Source organism: Macaca thibetana, chromosome 1 (genome assembly GCF_024542745.1).
Source record: "Macaca thibetana thibetana isolate TM-01 chromosome 1, ASM2454274v1, whole genome shotgun sequence".
In the NCBI taxonomy this organism is placed as follows: Eukaryota; Metazoa; Chordata; class Mammalia; order Primates; family Cercopithecidae; genus Macaca; species Macaca thibetana.
Window position 1 is genome coordinate 121409776 of NC_065578.1, and position 14655 is coordinate 121424430.

The 14655-nt window shown below is 48.6% G+C and overlaps 1 non-coding gene across 1 annotated transcript; it reads right to left on the reverse strand.

Moving 5' to 3' along the window:
• Positions 1-10839: 10839 nt before the first annotated feature.
• Positions 10840-10911, reverse strand: TRNAH-GUG (transfer RNA histidin (anticodon GUG)). Its single transcript has one exon. It is a non-coding gene; the product is annotated as a tRNA-His (tRNA).
• Positions 10912-14655: the final 3744 nt, after the last annotated feature.

Below are 14655 nucleotides of genomic sequence, written 5' to 3' on the forward strand. Positions count from 1 at the left end.
GTTTCTTCTTCATTCCTTTTTCCCGCCCCCGCAAAAAGACTGCCTGACTGCGCAGGCGCAACATGACCTCCCACCGGAGAAACCGAAACCTATCTGGCCACGCCTTCTGCAATGAGGTCATTTCCGCCTTAGCCCAACCCCTTCCCCTCCAAATGTATATAAGGCATTGCATTACCGCCATTAAACGAGACTTGATCAGAGCACTGTCTTGTCTCCATTTCTCGTGTCTCTTGTTCCCCAAATTCCCACCCCCTCCTCCAGGGCCTACACTGACTATCCCGCAGGCCGGGATAAAGGGGTGGTTAATTTTCATCCAAAAATCTTTGGCGGATTCCCTTGCTCTCTCGCTCCCCAATCCAACCAGTAGTTTAAAACAGAAGATCAGTAACATTTGGAGAGTTTTTTTCTCTGCGTTCTAATGATAAACTTGACTTATTCAATTCCAAAAGTTTCCTTATTCTGAGGTTGTCTTTCTATATTTTCAGTGTAAAACCATGGCCGTACTATGTTGGACCCACCAAGGTTCTTCTCTTCACTTGTTTATTTGTAAAGTCTCTTTGTAATCTCAGAATTTCCTGAGTAAACTGGGAACTGTTATACATAATTCTGTGTTCTTGAGCATTCTTTGTAAACAGGAATCAGGATTGGGGGTAGGGAAGGAGGGAGGAGTAGGAGTGCCAATTTGTGTAGTGGAAAATCATAGATTACTTACGTGGTGGGGCAAAGGTTTTAAAAACTCTTAGCGTCCCCAGACTTCCCCTTTTACTGTTTGCTGAAGAAAATTCTGTCCTTGACTCACTTCCTTACCCTCTCCTGGCAAGGGAAGGGGTCCCCTCCCGCCTCAGGGTCTCTGTCCTCCTGGGGTTAGGAGACGTGCATCCAACTCCCTCTACAAGTGCTGGAGAGGAGGCTAGGTGTTTCCCATGGGCTGGGGGCGTTGCTGTCCCACGGACAGCTGGGGAGGAAGAGGAGGCAGAGGCGGAAGAGGAAGCCGGCTGAGATGTGTGAAGCAGCTCTTGCTACAGCGGGTAGGGAGAGGGCGCGCGGGACCCAGGAGCCTCGGTGCAGAGCCAGGCCTCAGGAGCAGCCGCCTTGTTCCTGCAACAGGTGCCTCCCACCATCTTGTCTCCAAAGACTGTAGGGAGACCTTCTCACCCGGTGGGAAAGACACGTCTCCCATGCTTTCCCACCACGGACGCCTTGTGTCCCTTTTCCTGCTAGTGTCTGACCACCAGCCTGCGGGGGCTGTGGCCGCCGCGGTTCCACACTGGGTGGAGGCTGCCCGCCGCGAGCCCAGAGCCGCGCTAGGAGGCCGGAGTCGGGAAGTGTGCAGGCCGGGAGGAGACCCAAGCTCTGGATCAGGCTTTTTTGCCGATAGCCAAATTCAGCGTGTAAAAGACAGAGAGCTCACATCTGTCTGTTCGTGAACTTGAGTGAGAACAAGGCCCTCAAGATCCCTAGGAGGGCAGCGAAGGGTCTCTGGCGGCGATATCGGCGTCGGCAGTGAGCCAAGGCATGTCAGGAGAGAATGCGAACCCAGTCGCCCGGTGGCACAAACAGCATCCCGGAGGAGGGCCCCGCGTGTGGGGAAATCGCAGGGGTCAGCGCAGCCGGAGAGTGGTGGACTAGCCTCGTCCAGGGAGAACTCCCTTCCTGACTATGGTCTGTCCCCCACCAGGTAAGGGGAGAGGAGGGACAGCACAGCCTCCTCGCCCTGGCAGGAGGCTCAGGGTCACCACCTTCCCCTCCGCTCGCCTGTCGCCATTCTTCCAAACCACTCTCAGCCAAAGATTCCACCGACAGTCACCCACACGACAACCCAGGCCTCCTTTCAGCAGCGGCCCCGCCCCTCAGCCACCGCGCCCTCTCACCCCGGCGGTTCTGCCCGCTGCCTCTGCACTTCACTTCCCTGGCTCCCGCTCTCCCCTGAGCTTATAGTGGACGCGGGGTTCGTCCCAACCCTTCTTGGGAGTACTGAATGGAAAAGGGGGAGCCTGCGCAATTGCTTGGTCGAATGTAGACAAACATTGCGGGATTTGACTGTGGTACCATCGTTTAGACGTCCTAGTGATTTTTACACCTGCCTTCTGCTTAGGGCACCGGCCAGTTTTCCATTTGTGTCTACTCCACCTGCTGTCTTTGTTGGGTAAGCGAACATGGCCCCCCCTCTGCCACTTAATCGGCAAACGGGCGGTCCTGGAGGACCTCACCCGCCTCTCACCCCCCTCCCAACCTCGCGGACATCGCCTCCGGTCGCCTGTTCCAAGGCCTAAGAAGCACGTTAGCTGCGAAGGGAGGTGAGGAGGCTCAGCTGACCGCCTGTGTCAGCTGACAATGTGTGGCACGCACAAACGCCACAGCTTGGCTTGGCCTCTCTGTTATTTGCAGCTCAGCCCAATCGGCGCCTCCAGGACGGCGGAGGCGGCAAAGACGGTGGGCTTCTTGGGTGCAGCTCCACGAGGGCTGGCATCCCTGCACGGCGGTGTACACCTGAGCGAGACGCTCAGTCGCTCTCTAAAGCCCCTTCTGCGGATGACGGACACGGAGATAAATAAGAGCGGTGTGTCATGAGAGGCCGTCCACCAGGACTTACCCTCCTTCGCAAGGGTTTGCACCTCGCAGCGGAGACTGTTCTGCCTCTGGCCCTTGGAGCAAGCCGGCTGACAGCGGAGTAAAGAAAGATTCCTGCGGGTAGGCGGTCAGTGCAAAACAATTCCCTGACCGGTAATCGCACCCCGATGCGGTGGTGAAAGAGCTAAATGCTAGCCACTAGACCAGCAGGGGCGCACGGGAGGGTCTTGAGTCTCAACCTTCTTGCCATATAAGTGACTGTTTGCCTGTGTGCTGGGAGGACTTGGGCCTTGTGGGCGTCGTTGGTCGCTCCTGGAGTCGTCTCACAAGGCCTTTTCCTCCTTTCTCCGAAAGAGGAGCCCGCAGGCGACGCACCCAGCACTCCGCGAGGCGAGTCCTGGAGCGGGTTGCAGCGTCCCGGCTGTACCTGAACACTGACCTACAGATATGCCTTTGTGAAGCTGCAGCGCGTGGAGAAACAGTCACGGGTCGCCGGGGTCAGAGCCGCGCACCGGGTAGCCAGGAGCAGGTAGGAGCGAGGAGGCTCCCGGGTTGAGACCGAGGCACCCGAACATCATAAAGGACTCAGAGCTTGGCATGCCTGACACCATAAAGGACTCACACGGATGCGGAAACCGAGATGGGATGGAAAACTCTTTCCAGGGAGGCTCCGGGGCCCTCAACTGGTCTCCTACCTTCCCCTGCAACCTGCGACACCTGCCATTTTCCCATCTTAGGCAATGGCAACGCCACCCTTCCTTATGCTCCGGGCAAAACCCCGAGAGTTCCCTCTGATGCTGGAGTTTTTTCCTCATATCCAAGATCCAATTGGTCGCCAATTCGTGATTTCCCGTCGGCCAAGTGCGTGGGCATTGATCTACACGGGAGTTTCTCCACCTCCGTGGAATGGCTACTTCGGGGTTGGGGAGGGGCCCTCCGGTGAATTGTAAGGTGTTTAGCAGCATCCCTCGCCTCCGCTGACTAGATAGATACCAGGGGTTAACATTCTCCCTCCGGGCTTCCCCCATCGTGGCCTAGTGTCCCAGCAGGGATGGGGGAAGCATGTGAGGGTGAAGTTGCTGCCTGTTGAGAACCATAGTCCTGTCCTCTGAGCTTGTGCTGAGGACTCTCCAGATTAAGGCTCAGGGGTCGATCCAGCTCGAGAACCCCTCGCTCCCCCGCACAGTCGGACCTTAAAATTGGAGGGTTTTAACATCTCGACATCATGAGATTCTACCGTTAGGTCTTTTCTTCCCTTCTTTCCGCCAGTTCAGCTTCTTCTGAGTGTGTCAACCAGGGCCAGCCAGGCAGAAGGCTGGTTTCGCTCAAAGAGGATCCTCTCGCCCCTCCTGGAGCTTCAGGCCTATTTGGGTTGGGCCTGCAGAGACGCCTTAGGGGCCACTTCGTTCAGCATCGGGCGGGGTGGGCGGGAGGGGGCAGGTGCGCGATGCGGGGAAGAAGAGGGTTTGACTGCTGTTCCCGACCCCGGGTGCCAAACCTCCACCCTGGTGCCAAACCTCCAACCTGGTGGGGCGCACCCCTCCAGGCTCCTACTGGTCCCACTCGCTGGTAGTTAGGTCTCCGGTCAGCCTAAGCTCCCGAGACACCCAGGCCCAGAAAGACATGTGGAGATACCCAGGCCCAGAAGGACACGTCGGGGAAAACGGCTACTCACTTAGGTCCTGTCCGCAAGGGATCCCTTTCTGATGGGAAAGAAAGGCGGCGAGTCCTGTCCTGTTGAGTAAGCAGAAGAGAGATCAAAGGGAAGAGAAGAAAAATCCTGTGAGGTTTCAGGATCTAAAGTTACCATGAAGTCGACCAAAGCTCGTCTGGAGGTCCTCCCGTGGCTGGTGAATGTGACTCATGTCCCCGTCTTCAGTTTGTCAACGTGGAAAAAGCCTACGACAACGGCCAGTACCAGCTACTAGGAATCCCCAGTCTTTCTAGTTGGTGGTACTGGAGCTTCCCTACCCAGGATTTCCATGGATTTCAAGGATACAACTGAACAGCCTTTGTTGTTCCAACTGCTCTTATTTGAAGAAAGGGCCGATCTGTTGAGAAGCACATAGGAAAACCACTTCTGTAAGAGTATAGCAACTGTTGTTGAGACTGTCACATTCCCCCTCCTCCTCCTCCTCCCTCTTCCTAGAAATGTGCAATGAAAATTAATCCCCAGGATGGGCCTGTTGTACTTTCAATGCACAGTTGTCGGAACCTAAGAGAACTCTAGGAGGTTCTGGGATGAATATTTGAAGTATAACACAGTCATTTTTATTTACAGTTGCATTCCAAAAACACATTGGACAAACACATCCAGTTCATCTGTGCCAGACTTACAAAGATGGCAAAAGAGGGACTACATACAAACAAGTGAAAGATGTAACCAAATGGCTTTTAAATATTTGCTGTTTCCACTGAAGGTCTTCTCTGGATACACCTACCAGTGTCTTCTCTTTCCCTAAAGTCAGACATTCAAGTGCCAGACCCTGAAATCAGTTTTCTGGTTCCAGCTTATTCTTCCCCGTTCTGTGTCTCTGCCCCTCCATTCTCTTCTTTCATATGCAGTAAAAGGTCAGCTCTCTGTCAGTTTCTCATTTGCAACATCCCACTTGAAGAACGCAATGACCAGCATCAAAAATTAGACACCCTCCATGGGACTCCATCTCTGTCTTAGTTGGAGCTTCTATAACAATGTACCATAAACTGGGTGGCTTATCCACAACAGACATTCCTCACAGTTCTGGAGTTTGGAAATCTAAGATCAAGGTGCCAGCATGGTAGGATTAGGGTGAGGAACCTCTTCCTGGTCGTAGATTACCATCTTCCCACTGTATCTGCAGGTGGCTGAAAGAGGCTGAGAGAGCTCTCTAGTGTCCCTTTTATAGGGGCACTAATCCCACTCAGAAGGACTCCACCCTCTGGATCTAATTACCTCCCAAAGGCCCCTCCTCCTAATTTTAACACTTTCCAGGGGTGGGTGGGGGAAGGTTATGGTTTCAACCAAGGCATTTTTGGGGGACACAAATATTAGGTCTCCTGTGATCGTCCTAGAAAAAGAAGAAATTATAAATGATCCAAAGCTTTGTACATTTCACAGTCAGAAATAAAGAAAACTTTTCCTAAGATTTTGAAAGGTCTGAAATGTGAGCTTCCTCCCAACCAAACCCACCACTAAAATCTGGACTCTGTGCTGAGTGTTGTGGACTTTTTGCATGTTCATCCTCCCTGCAGACAACTGAAGATTTATTCTCTCCAGAGGGTAGAAGAGAAGATCTATTGGGAGAACCCACCCCCAATATTTCAATGTAGGTTCTTTCTATTTTCCGTGTCAGCCTGCTGAGAAATAAAGAGAGACAGTACAAAGAGAGGAATTTTACAGGTGGACTCCCGGGGTGACATCACATATCGGTAGGACTGTGATGCCCACCTGAGTCTCAGACCAGCAAGTTTTTATTAATGGTTTCAAAAGGGGAGGTGGTGTTAAGAACAGAGACTAGGTACAAAGATCACATGCTTCCAAGAGCAAAAAGCAGAACCACTGATAAGGGTCTAACAAAGATCACATGCTTCTGAGGGAACAGGGCAAAGGGCAAAAGCAAAACCACTGATAAGGGTCCAACAAAGATCACAGGGCAAAGGGCAAAAGCAGAACCACTGATAAGGGTCTATGTTCAGCGGCATGTGTATTGTCTTGGAAAACATCTTAAACAACAGAAAACAGGGTTCGAGAGCAGAGAACTGGTCTGACCACAAATATACCAGGACTGAGTTTTCCCAACCCTACTAGCCTGAGGGTTCTGCAGGAGAGCAGGGCTTATCTCATTTCTTATCTCAACTGTGCAAGACAGACCTTCCCACAGTGGCCATTCATAGCCCTCCCCCCCGGGGCACATTATTTTCCCGGGGTATCAATATTAATATTCCTTGCTAGGAAAAGAATTTAGCGATATGTTTCCTACTTGCACGTACATTTATAGACCCTCTGCAAGAAAAAAATACGGCTCTTTTTGCCCGACCCCACAGGCAGCCAGACCTTATGGTTGTCTTCCCTTGTTTCATAAAAATCGCTATTATTCTATTCTTTTTCAAGGTGCACTGATTTCATGTTGTTCAAACACACGTTTTACAATCAATTTGTACAGTTAACACAATTATCACAGTGGTCCTGAGGTGATGTACATCCTCAGCTTACAAAGATAACAGGATTAAGAGACTAAAGTAAAGACAGGCATAAGAAATCATAAAAGTATTATCTGAGAACTGATAAATATTAAGATGAAATCTTCACAATTTATGTTCCTCTGCCATGACTCCAGCTGGTCTCTCCATTTGGGGTCCCTGATTTTCCATAACAAGGATCCTTGGCCCCAAGGGGGCAATCAGCATAGATGAGCGAGGGCTTGTGTCCCACACTGAAATGAGAGGGATGAGGTGACAGCATATGTTGATCTGTGTGATGGTTACATAAGTTGTGACCTAATTCAAAGCTTATTGTGCTGTATTAAAAAGAAAACCAGAGGACTTGCACAACCTGACTTTCAGACTCACTCTAAGTTGTTATAAACAAGGCAATGTGCAAGCAGCATTGGGAGACCCAAATACATAAACAGACTGACTTGGGAGACCTCAAACTGACCCACAGCTATAAGATCCATAGGGTTTTTTTGTTTGTTTATTAATTTCTTTTTGCTTTCTGAGACAGGGTCTCACTCTGTCATCCAGGCTGGAGTGCAGTGGCCTGATCTCGGCTCACTGCAACCTCTGCTTCCCAGGCTGAAGTGATCTTCCTGCCTCAGTCTCCTGGGTAGCTCATACTACAGGTGCATTTTAGTAGACACGAGGTTTCGCCATGTTGCTCAGACTGGTCTCCAACTCCTGGGCTCAAGTGATTGACCAGCCTCAGTCTCTTACTGTGCTGGGATTATAGGCATGAGCCACCATGACCGGCCATAGGTTTTCAATAAAAGCAGTTCAAGGGGCAAAGGAAATAGTTTCAATTAATTGACTTTCATAAAAGAGAAGGAGGAGATGAAGAAGGTTATTTCTCCCTCACATTATACCTGAAAGTAACTTGAGGGACATTATAGACCAAAACTTAAAAGCTGAAGATATAAAGCATTTTGAGGATACTTTGTGACTTGTTGGTAGACACAGATTTATTAAACAAGGCACAGAAAAAAACATGTATAAAGGAAAGACTTGATAAATTAGACTTCATCAATATTAGCCATATCTTCTCACCAAAAGACACCACAAAGAAAGTGAAGAAATGAGTCAGCCTCAGACTGGGAGAAAACAGTCACAAAACCTATCTGACCCCCAAACCCTGTAACTATGATGTATGGTGAGATCTTCTTACCTGGTAATTAAAACAGCAACAACAACAACAACAACAACAACAAAACCCAATCAACCCAAGTATGCTAGATGGGTAAAAGACTTGAACTGATACACAGGAATAAAAGGTACACACATGGTCAACAAAGCACATACAGTATGTTTAGCTATCAGGAAAATGGAAATTAAAACCACATTGAGACAGCACTGTAACTCCCCGTAGCATGGCTAAATTTATAAGGAGAGGAAACACCTAATCTTGGAGAAGATGAAGAACAACAACAACTCTCACATGTCATTGATAGAAATGTAAAATGACACAACTACTTTGGGACAAGTTTTGACAGTTTTTATGAACTTGCACATATCCCACTCTTTGGTACCAGCAATTCTGCACCTAGGTTTTCCCCAAGAGACATGAAAACAGATGCCCTCAATATCTCTTGTGGGAAGAAAGTTCAAAGCAGGCTTATTCAGAATAGCCAATATCGATTTATTCAGAATAGCCAATACCCAAAAGCTCATTATCGGGTTGGGGGTGGGGTAGGAATGGCACACAAACTGTGCTGTTTCTTTGCAATGGAATACTACTCAGCAATGAAAGAGGAATGAACTTCTGCTACACTCAGCAATGGGTAGAGCCAGAGACATTATGCAGAGAGAAAGAAGCATGTAGAACAGAGTAGATGCACCGTGATTCCATCTGCGTGAAGTTCTAGAAGCAATGGTAAAGTGAAAACAATCTGGAGAGTGATTGTTCACAAATAAGGCAGAGGACAATGACAATGATTTTTGTAATTCTAGTGATTATGTTATTGATTGAGTAGTCACTAAATCCAGGCATGTCTGACAACAGTAGTGTAAGGCAGAGTTTGCGAAGTGGCCCAACCTTCCATAGAAAAATGTTGAGGCACATAAAATTTAAGACACTTAACCAAGGTCAGGCAAGAGCTGACACAGATTTCCAACACAGAACCTGGATTCTTGGACATAGGTTAGACTGGACCTGTCCACTTCTCTGTTTCAGGTGTCTCTGGGATTCTCAGCTACACCAGAGGAGAGAGAGAAGGAGATGGAGGGAGAGAGGAGTAGGGAAGAAATGGAGGAAGGCACAGGGCCTGTAGCTGTCGAAGAGCAGAGAAGGAATGCTTGCCAGTGTATTTACAGTACAGAGAAGTTTCCTGGGGATCAGGACATTAGCAGATGCTAAGCTTGCTGTGGTCAGGAGATGAATTTGATATGCCATAGATTTAGAAATTAAAACAAAACCCTTAAGTTATTGGAAGAGAATGTAGCAGAATACATTTCTGCCTTAAGAGACAACAGGAAAAAATAAAACAAAGTAGAATTTCACCAAAGTTATCAACTTCTGCTCATCAAGAATCACCATGAGAAAGTGAGAAGGTGAGCCAGAGACTGGGAGAAGATAATTGCACTGTGTTTACCTGAAAAAAAAAAATGACTCAAATCTTGAATATAGAGAGTACATTTTAGAAATCAGTAATAAAAAGTCAAGCCAATTGAAATAGGGAAGTTGCTTTGATAGCCTCTCTTCGCAAAGAAGGATTGCTAAATGGTGAAAGGCATTAGTAAATATGCTCAACAGCATTACTCATTAAAGGAAACACAAATTGAAGCCACGATGTGGTACCATTTTACATCCACCAGAACGGGTGTATTTAAAAGACAGAACACACCACGTACTGTCAAGGATGTTCAGCCAGTGGAACTCTCCTTGCTGGTGAGAAACCATTCTAGAAGAAACCATCTGGCTGTTTCTAATAAAGTTAACATTGCACCTACCCTATGACCCAACAATTCCAGTACTTGGTATTCCTCAAGGGAAATGAATGCACGTGTCCACAAAAAGACCCACGCAAGAAGAATCTTCATTTTTCTTGTCCAGCAAGTGGAATCTGTTCCTTATCAGCAGGAGTAGAAGTCTGAACACTTCTGGCCACAGCCTCTTGGTATCAGAGTCATCAAGGAAATACAAGCAGTCAAGTGCTGGATGGAAGAACAACACATTATTCACACAGAGAGGAGACAGAGCGGGGTATGGGCTCTGCTTTAGTCCTGTGCGTTGGTCCCCCATGGCCAGCAGGTCCCTCCGTTTGGCCTGCACACACAGCCTCTTGAGAAGCAGAATAAAGGGTCCCGCCCCCTCCCCTCAGTAGGGGGCAGATACAGCAGCTGGTCAGGTGCCAGTTGATGCACATGTTTAAGTGGAACAAAGGGGTACACACTAAGTCAGATCTGGGGAAAGATACTCCCACACAAGGGGGTGAGTCCAGCACAGGCTGTGAGGACTCCTTGTCTCCTGGGAAGGAAGTGCTCCAGGCCCAAGCCCCATTTCTACCCAGCAGAGTGGAGGTTGAAAGACCCCTGCAAGAGATTGCCCTTCTCCACAGTTTCCTGTTGGCATACAAACTTGGTGATGGGCTTGGAGACAAGCCATTTGAGGCCACAACAAAGAGTCTGGAGTTTAAAGTCATTAAAAGCTTGTCATCGTTTCGTGTGTAACTGCCCCAGTGACTGGAAAACAGGTTCTGATCACACCATTGCCTTCGTGTAAGCCACGACCAACACGGCTGACTGGGTTATTTGCTCTGTGAGGCTCAGAGACAGGAGGGTGCATGTCCAGGGTTTCCCTTGGACTCCTCCCCAGGTTGGTGAGCTGTGACATCTCTTCTCCTTCCCCTGACCTGGCCCCAGTGACTGGAAAAACGGTTCTGAGCATACCATTGCCTCCGTGTAAGCCACCAACAGGACTGACTGTGTTATTTGCTGCATGAGGCTCAGAAACAGGACAGAGCACGCCCAGGGCTTCCCTTGGATTCCTCGCCAGATTGGTGAGCTGTGAGGCCTTTTTCCTTCCCCTGAGGCGTCTGGTTGCGGGGAGCAAAAAGCGATAGCCTGAACGAACGACGTTGCCGTGACTCGGATTCGAACCGAGGTTGCTGCGGCCACAACGCAGAGTACTAACCACTATACGATCACGGCCAGCCACAGGCCAACTGGCAATGTCTGAGCTTGCTCTAGTAATTTTGACGTCAATAGATTTTGATTATTAAGCGGATTTGTTCCCAGACAGCCACGGGGGGTTCCCGCTTTTCTTTCTTTTATGCCTGCTCTGCTTTTCCCTCCCTTCCTCCCAATCCTCATATGTGATGAGAACAACTCTCATCTCATCTCCAGCCCGGGCCTCCCTGCACCAGCCTCTCTCGGGAGGTCTCTCTGTACTCGTCGGCACCTCCTCTGCTTCTCTCCCGCCTCTCCGTATTTCTGCTTTTCACCCTTCCTCTCTCCCGCCCCACCGACCGAAGCCGAGGTGAGCGAGAGGAGCGCAAGCAGCGCAAAAACTCGGGCGAAGGCGGTGCAAGAACGGGAAGAGCCATCACTAGAGCCCACGGTGCGTTCTGCTTGCTTCCCTTGGGACCCATGCTGCTTAGGCCCAGGGAGTCGCGGACCCGGACGTTTCCTGGGATGCTGGGTCTGGCGCCTGCGAGAGGCAGGACGCGGCGATGGCCATTCCCCTGCGCTTCCGGCTTCGGAATCACTCAATGCGTGGGTTTCAACCGTAGCCAGCAAGATGCGCCTCTCCTGTTTTCCGAGGCTTTGGAGCCTGCACAATTGTTCTACAAAAGGTGGTGGCTCCGCCTAACGTTGGATAGGCGCTTGCTCTGCATGGTAATACCAGAGAAAGAGTTGACTGTCCGTGTGTCGCAGTCCGGTGGTGTGCTTGCTTCCAAGTCTAGAGGTGGGTGGTTCAAGCCCGTTCTATGGAGCATTTCTTGCATTTTAAAAATGTTTAAACCGCTGGTAACTTTCTTCTATCCAGCACATGCTCTCATGGAAAGGCAGAGCGACAGAGCAAGACCAACTTTACCCTCTTCTCCTCCGTGTCTCGCGTACCACATGAGGACAGAAATCAAGGTCCGCTAGGATTCTGGAAACTCTCTCTCTCTCTCTCGCTCTCGCTCTCTCGCTCGCTCTCTCTCTCTCTCTCTCTCTGTTTTGAGACGGAGTCTCGCTCTGTTGCAAGGCTGGAGTGCAGTGGCACGATCTCGGCTCACTGCAACCTTCGACTTTCTGATTCAAGCAATTCTCCTGCCTCAGGCTCCCGAGTAACTGGGATTATAGGCACGCACCACCACGCCCAGTGAAGTTTTGTATTTTTAGTAGAGAGGGTTTCACCATGTTGGCCAGGGTGGTCTCCATCTCCTGACCTCGTGATCCGCCCGCCTCGGCCTCCCAAACTGCTGGGATTACCCATGGCGCCTGGCGCGCTCTTCTCTCTCTCTCTCTTTAACTATCATTCATTTAGCCCTTTCCATACGCTTTTGAGGTTAAATGGTTCCGTGATTTTACAATTAACATATAATGCTCTAGACATTTTTGTATGGGCATTTTCAGCCACTGGTGTATTTCTACAGCATAGAAGTTCAATTACTATAGGAAGAGCAATTATCATAGTATTCACATGGTATTTATATCATTCCATTCTCTCTCCTCTGTTGGCTTATTAGCTATAACTCTTTCTTTTGTTATTTTAGTAATTGCCTTAGGGCTTAGAGCAAACCTTTTTAACTGATCACAGTCAACCTTCAAGTGATATTAAACCTCGCTGTCTGGCCTTGACGCTACTGCTGACATGCACTTTGCTTTTAGGTATGTTATAAACCCAACAACACGGTATTATTGCTTTTGTTTAAATAGTCAAATTTTTACAAAAGAAATTTACAAAATAAAAGAATACCTAGGACAGTTACCCATTTCTGGTGTTCTTCATTTACTCGTGTAGATCTGGATTTTCATCTGGTATCGGATTCCTTCTGCCTGGAGGACTCCTTTGACGTTTCTTGTAGTGTGGGCGGGCTGGTAGTGAATTCGTTCGGCTTTTGTACATCTCTAAATGTCCTTATTTCACTTCCAGTTTTGGGAATTTATTTTTTCTGGCACAGTATTCTAGGCTAACTTCCCCTGCCCCCAGTACCTTAAAGATGTTGCTTCTCTGCTCGCGTGCATTGCTGCTTCTGGTAGAGGCCGGCAGGAGCAGAAAGGAAACTGATGCAATCCTCATCAGTTTCTGTGTATGTGCATCCACATGTTCCTGTGTATGTGCAATGTCTTTTTCTTCTGGCCGGATTTGAGCAATGTTATTTTGATGTATCTAGGAGTGGTTTTCTTCATGTTTCTTGTGCTTCGGTTTCCTCAACTTTTTGGGTCACTGGATTTATAATTTTTGTTATGATTGGGAAGTTTTCAGCTATTGTTTCTTCAGAAATTGGCCAGGCACAGTGGCTCACACCTTCAGGAGGCCGAATCAGGAAGTGTTGAGTAAGGAATGAAATTCAAGACCAGCCTGGGCAACATACTGAGACCCCATTCCTAATAAAAATAACAGAGAGAAAATAAATGTTTCCTCTCCTCCCTGCTCCTTCTCAGGGACTCCCATTACTCATAAATTAGACCTCTTAAGTCTGCCCTACAGTTCACTGATAATCTTTTCACTAAAAAAAAGTCTTTTGTCTGTGAGTTTCATTTTGCATATTTTCAATTATTCGTGGTTCCATGTTCCCTGATCATTTCTTCCACAACGTCTAATCTGCTGTTAATCCCATCAATGAATTTATCATCTCTGATACTGTGGTTTTGGTGTGATATTGGCTCACTGCAACCTCTGCCTCCCATGTTCAAGTAGTCCTCCTGCTTCAGCCTCCCAAGTAGCTGGGACTACAGCTATGTGCCACGATGCCCGGCTAATTTTTTGTATTTTGTATTTTGAGTGGAGATGGGGGTATCACCGTGTTAGCCAGGATCATCTTCATCTCCTGACTTTGTGATCCACTGGACTCAAACTCCCAAAGTGATGGGATTACAGTTGTGAGCCACCACACCGGCTCCTTCCTTCCTTCCTTCCTTCCTTCCTTCCATGAGACAGGGTCTCACCCTGTAGCCCAAGCTGGACTTCAGTGGTGTAATCTTGGCTCACTGCAACCTCTGCCTCCCAGGCTCCAATGATCCTCCCACTGCAACCTCCTGAGTAGCTGGGACTACAGGCACACACCACCATGCCTGGATAATTATTTGATTTTTCTTGGTAGAGATGAGGTTTCATCATGTTGCCCAGTCTGGTCTGAAACTCCTGCATTAAAGGGATCAGCCCACCTCGGCCTCCCAAAATGCTGGGATTACAGGCACCTGTTTGTTTGCAGAGAGGAGCAGTGGGCAGATTTCAGGCAGGAGAGTAAATCGGGCATCTGTTACTCCAACACTGCCAGGAGCTGAAGGCATCTCTTTACGTGTTCTTAGTTTGACTTCAACAGAAGATGTGCCAATTTATCTTCCAATATATTTTTCCAACTCAGTGAGAGAGCCTTTTCCTTCGTGCTCTTGCCAGCACAGCAAAGTTTCTATACATCAGTCTGATGTACCAGTGAGGGGGTGGTGCCCGCCTGACTTACCTAAGCAGTAGACGCAGCAGAAAGACATGGTGGACACTGACTGCCCAGAGATAATCTCTGGCACATGTTCCACAGCTAAACCTCCAAGATGTTTAGAAAGTCTTCCAATAATTGTAATTGTTTTCTCTGGTGATCTACCTAACTGAGTCCAGAGAAAACTGGCTGGAGGGACTCTAAACTGCTTCCTGTCAAGAGGCTAATCAAACAGGAGAGGAAAGAATGGCTCCTTCTAGACATTTGTTCCTCTTCTCTTTTCTTTATGAATTGCATTCTGCTTTTG